General features: G+C 44.6%; 1 pseudogene; it reads right to left on the bottom strand.

Moving 5' to 3' along the window:
- Positions 1-2,549: 2,549 nt before the first annotated feature.
- Positions 2,550-2,666, bottom strand: LOC124556931 (annotated as a pseudogene).
- Between the last annotated feature and the right edge of the window lie 2,951 nt (positions 2,667-5,617).

Here is a 5,617-nt window from a genome sequence, read left to right as displayed (position 1 = left end):
GCAGGTTCGAATCCTGCCTCGGGCATGGATGTGTGTGATGTCCTTAGGTTAGTTAGGTTTAAGTTAAACCTTGCCTATTTACCAATATAATTTCATGAAGAGGTGATCAAGTGATAGACATAATCCCTGCAAACACCGTTAGGAATTCTCCTCGAAATCGGTCTCCTTCCACAAAGTTTGGGTCTCGAAATTGTGTTCAACGTTGCCTTCAGATGCGAATCCGTTGAGAAGCACTCTCCAGGCCACATCGGGACTCATCTTTGACAAGAAACTGTCCGGCCGGGGTGGCCGAGCGGTTCTAGGCGCTAGTCTGGAACCGCGCGACCGCTACGGTCGCAGGGTCGAATCCTGCCTCGGGCATGGATGTGTGTGATGTCCTTAGGTTAGTTAAGTTCAAGTAGTTCTAAGTTCTAGGGGACTGATGACCTTAGCAGTTAAGTCTCATAGTGCTCAGAGCCGTTTGAACCATTTTCTATAAACTGTCACCACATCCGAGAAACAACAGAACGATTCACATGAAGCCATCGAACCACATCAGTTTGGGGCTGTCCTGCTTCAAATGTTCAAATTTGTGTGAAATCTTACGGGACTTAACTGCTAAGGTCATCACACTACTTAACCTAAATTATCCTAAGGACAAACACACACACTCATGGCCGAGGGAGGACTCGAACCATCGCCGGGACCAGCCGTGTCCTGCTTCCCCTCTTCCTACTGCCCTCCACCGCAGAGGGTCTGGTAGGTGTGTTCTATGTGCCTCACTGCACCGTTTTTGGCTGTGTACACAGCGATTATGGATGTGAGATTATCCGAAAAACACCGCCCCATTTTATAAATACCCTAAAATCATCATTGGTGTGGTGGTCCATTGACCGGAATGCCGTCTTCCGTGTAGAACACGATCGTACAGACATCTCTTGACATTTTGTATGAGTGTATCGTGAATTAGACACAGGACTCGACAACGGTTTGTTGCTTTAATTTTGGACACCAGTGTACACATACCTCGTGAAAAGACCAGTAAAGTGCAATAGACTGATTCGAGTTCACATGGGAGCTTACCAATAATAATTTTTCCCGCATACCTTTCGCGAGTAGACTGGACATGGTGGAAGGGACAATAGTACACCAAGTATCGTCTGCCACACGCTGTTCAAATGGTTCAAATGGCTCCAAGCACTATGGGACTTAACATGTGAGGTCATCAGTCCCCTAGACTTAGAACTACTTATACATACTCGACTGAAGCGCCTAGAACCGCTCAGCCACAGTGGCCGCCCCACACACCGTGAAGTGACTTTCACAGTGGAGGTATGGATGTAGAAGAATATTCAAAATTAATTCGTATTTTTTTCTCTAAATTATTATATTTGGAACATTCAACTCTCTTACACTGGCACAACTAAAGCTGGCACACCAGTTTTGAGACAGATCCTCTGGATTGATGATAGCGGTATACTACAGAACGAACTAACTTTGACCATTATTACAGATGGTGATTGGGGTGTATACTAGTACACATTTCTGGCAGCAAGTTTAGGTCATACTGTCTGGTGGGAGGCCACGCCCACCTGCAGAAGAGGAATGCAGTATTCTCTCTATCAAGTTGTCCCCAGTGAGGTTCGATGCTAAAATGAAACGTCTTTAGCTCCCATACTTTAATTCCTTGTTGCCACACAAGATAATATTTTTTGAGCAATTCAAATCACGCACAAAGAATAAACGAGCCTCTTGGCTTATACTTGATTTTCATTCTTGAAGTTAAGATGAGCTTCTGTTTAATAAACCGGAGATTCTTACATTAAGGTCACATTATTTCTGCCGTCCCATGAGATGTGTGAAGGCTATCTAATCTTCTTTAAAAAGTCACTACCAAACTGAAAACAATCTTGTGAACTGTGAACAAATTCTTCACTATTGTGTAAGAAAGTGGGCAACACATAGAAACGTATATTTTCAGTATATTCCGCAAAAACGAAAGGTATCCCGGTCGAAGCAGAAACATTTTCTCTCAGAATGTGCAGAATAATTTTTCGCACATTAATTTTTTGTTTTCTTTTTGTTTTGAGTATGTTATTTACTGAAATGAACGAAATACTCATGTACACAGTTTATGCGTTACTCCAGGGCCTGTTTGTGTATGCACTGGAAACTCAATGTAGGGTAGATAATGCTTGCATATCTGATATAGGTGTACAGTACTTCGTATAATCCAAAACGTTAGAGAGTAGAAACATAACATCTCATTACATCAGGCAAATCATATCCAATATGGCCGCATGTAGTTAGTAACACCGAAATAACGAAAACGTTTCATGTTCGAATATCTGTGCTACGACACGAGTTAAGCACTCCGTCTTCAGGCCACGAGTGGCCTACCGGGACCATCCGACCACCGTGTCATCCTCAAAGGAGGGTGCGGATAGGAGGGGCGTGGGGTCAGCACACCGCTCTCCCGGTCGTTATGATGGTATTCTTGACCGAAGCCGCTACTATTCGGTCGAGTAGCTCCTCAGTTGGCATCACGAGGCTGAGTGCACCCCGAAAAATGGCAACAGCGCATGGCGGCTGGATGGTCACCCATCCAAGTACCGCCCACGCCCGACAGCGCTTAACTTCGGCGATCTCACGGGAACCGGTGTATCCACTGCGGCAAGGCCGTTACCACACGAGTTAAGGCTTCGGTAAAAATATAGATGAACAGCAACATAAATTTCAAGTAATATGTATAAAAATTAACAGAAAACGTAACTACAAAAACCCGAAAGGTTACAAAAATAAGCAAGATTTGGATAAAAATAATGGTACTAGACATGGAAGTATGTGGCTGGTGAAGGGTTCCTTTTCCTTCGCGTTCCACTCCCAAATAGAGCGAGGGACAAATAACTTCGTATATGGCTCCGTATGAGCCCCGTTTTGTCTTATCTTAGTGGTCATTACGCGAAATTTACGTTGGCGGCAGTAGAATCGTTCTGTAGTCAGCTTCAGATGACGATTCTCTGAATTTTCTCAATAGAGTTCCTCGAGAAGAACGTCGCCCACCATCCAGCGATTCCTATTTCAGTTTCCGAAGCTTCTCCATAATATCTGCGTGTTGATCGAGCCTACGGGTAGCATATCTAGCAACCCGCCTCTGAATTGTGTCGATATAATCCTTTAATCCAACCTGATGGGGATCACAAACACTTGAGCAGTACTCAACAATGGATTGTACTAGCGTTCTACACGCGGTCTCCATTACAGATGAACCATACTTTCTTAAAATTCTCAGAATCATCCGAAGACGAGTATTCATCTTCCCTACTACAATCCTTAAATGCTCGTTCCCTTTCATATCGCTTTGCAACGTTGCACCCAGATATTTAGTCGACCTGACTGTCGATCAGCGTACTACTAATGCTGTATTCGAACATTAAGGGAATACTATACCTATTCATCTACATTAACTTACATTTTTCTACGTTTAGAATTAGCTGTCATTCATCGCACCAACTGTATAGGTGAGTATTTCGTTCATTTCAGTAACTAACATAACCGAAACAAAAAATTAAATAGATGAAAAATTATCATGCAAGCAGAGGGAGAAGCTGAAGAAGACAAAAAGTTTTCCGCTTTGATTCCACCTTCAGTCACTTAACGACGACACCTCCCCGTACACCACAACGTCATCAGCAAAGAGCCGCAAATTGCAGCTCACACAGTTCGTCATATCGTTTGCATATATCGATAATAACAGCGGTCCTATCACCTTCGTAGGGGCACTCCCGACGATACCCTAATCTCTGATGAACACACGTCGTGGAGGAAACGTACTGGGTTCGATTACTTAAGGTGTCTTAGAACCACTCACTTATAAAGCAACCTATTCCGTTTGCTCATACCTTAGTTAACAGACTACAGTGAGGTTCGATGTCAAGCTCTTTACGGAAAGCTAGGGATAATAATCCGCCTGGTCCCGTCATCCATAATTCGCTGGACATCGGGTAAGAAAAGTGCAAGCTGAAATTCGGAGGAGCGATGTTTTCTAAAAGTGAGCTAATTTGTGGACAGAAAGTTTTCTGTCTTAAGGGAACTTATTACATCCGAAAAATTCTGCACCAACCGATGTGAAAGATATTGGCCTGTAATCCTGCGGATCCTTTCCTTTAGCTTTCTTATATACAGGGGTCTCGTTCACTTTTCCTCTCTCGCTTGGACTTTACGCTGGGCGAGAGATTCGCGATAAATTCCCAATATGTAAGGTGCCTATGCCGTACAATATTGTTTGTAAAATCGATCTGGGATTTCATCTGGGCCGGTGATTTAATTTTTTTCAACTCTTTGAGTTGCTTCTCTACACCTGGGGTGCATATTACTATCTCCTCAACACTGGAATCAGTGCGAGGCTCAAACGACGGTATGTTTGTATGATTCCAATGCCTGATCGATTTCTTAAATGCGGGATTTAAAACTTCACCTTTCCTTTTCCTGTCTTCTATTGCCACACCAGGTTGGTCAACGAGTGACTGAACAGGAGCCTTTGGCCCTAGTAAAGATTTTACGTAGGATCATTTTCTCTAGTTCTCGGCAAGATATCTTTCTGAGGTGTCATGGTGGTAGTAGCTGCGTGCTTCGTGCATCAAAGCCTCTACTAAATTTTCCTGCTGTCATTAATTCCGTTTTCCTTTGAACCGAGAGTCCGACGGTCTTTGATTTCTCAGAACCTTCAGAATATCGTTGTTAAATCACAGTGGGTATTTTCCATCATTAATTAACTTCCTCGGCACATACTTCCTACTGCGCGATTTACAATCCATTTCAACTCTGCCCGCAATTCCTCTACGTCCGTCACACTGGAACTGAATTGTGCCCATTCATTGTGTAGCGGAACAAAACAATAGGAGAATTTGAAGCAGAAGTCAGAGCCTAGAATCGTAATGGAGTCAGAGCCAGACATAAGACACTGCTCATTGATCTGCGTAATCAGCACATGTGTCGTGAGACCAGGAGCGCCCGACGTCGCGTAATCGACACAATCTGCCGACCTACTGCTGGTTACCCCACACCTTCCAGACATCGACACGCTTCAGACGCTTCCTCACGAACCAGAAACACCACTCTTACTGTGGAATAAACAGAGGGAAGCAGTATTTAACCATGGCCCAACCAGCTCGTCATCGTTTGAGTAGCTGGACAGCACGTGACCCCCAATCTGAGTCAGTCTGGGCCGTCTCCATAACTCTAACGCAACCTGGTCGTGAAGCAACGACCGCCACCTGTCTGCCCACACTGAGCAGCCAAAACCGCGCCAGCCGCTCACCCCTAATATCCAGTCGTTGATCCACAGATCTACATCTACATCTAAATCTACATTTATACTCCGCAATCCACCCAACGGTGTGTGGCGGAGGGCACCTTACGTGCCACTGTCATTACCTCCCTTTCCTGTTCCAGTCGCGTATGGTTGCAGAACGACTGCCGGAAAGCCTCCGTGAGCGCTCGAATCTCTCTTATTTTGTATTCGTGATCTCCTCGGGAGGTATAAGTACGGGGAAGCTATATATTCGATACCTCATCCAGAAACGCACCCTCTCGAAACCTGGACAGCAAGCTACACCGCGATGCAGAGCGCCTGTCT

This window comes from Schistocerca americana, chromosome X (assembly GCF_021461395.2).
Source record: "Schistocerca americana isolate TAMUIC-IGC-003095 chromosome X, iqSchAmer2.1, whole genome shotgun sequence".
Lineage (NCBI taxonomy): Eukaryota > Metazoa > Arthropoda > Insecta > Orthoptera > Acrididae > Schistocerca > Schistocerca americana.
The sequence above is the reverse complement of the archived record's forward strand: the minus strand, read 5'-3'. Positions and strand labels throughout refer to the sequence as shown.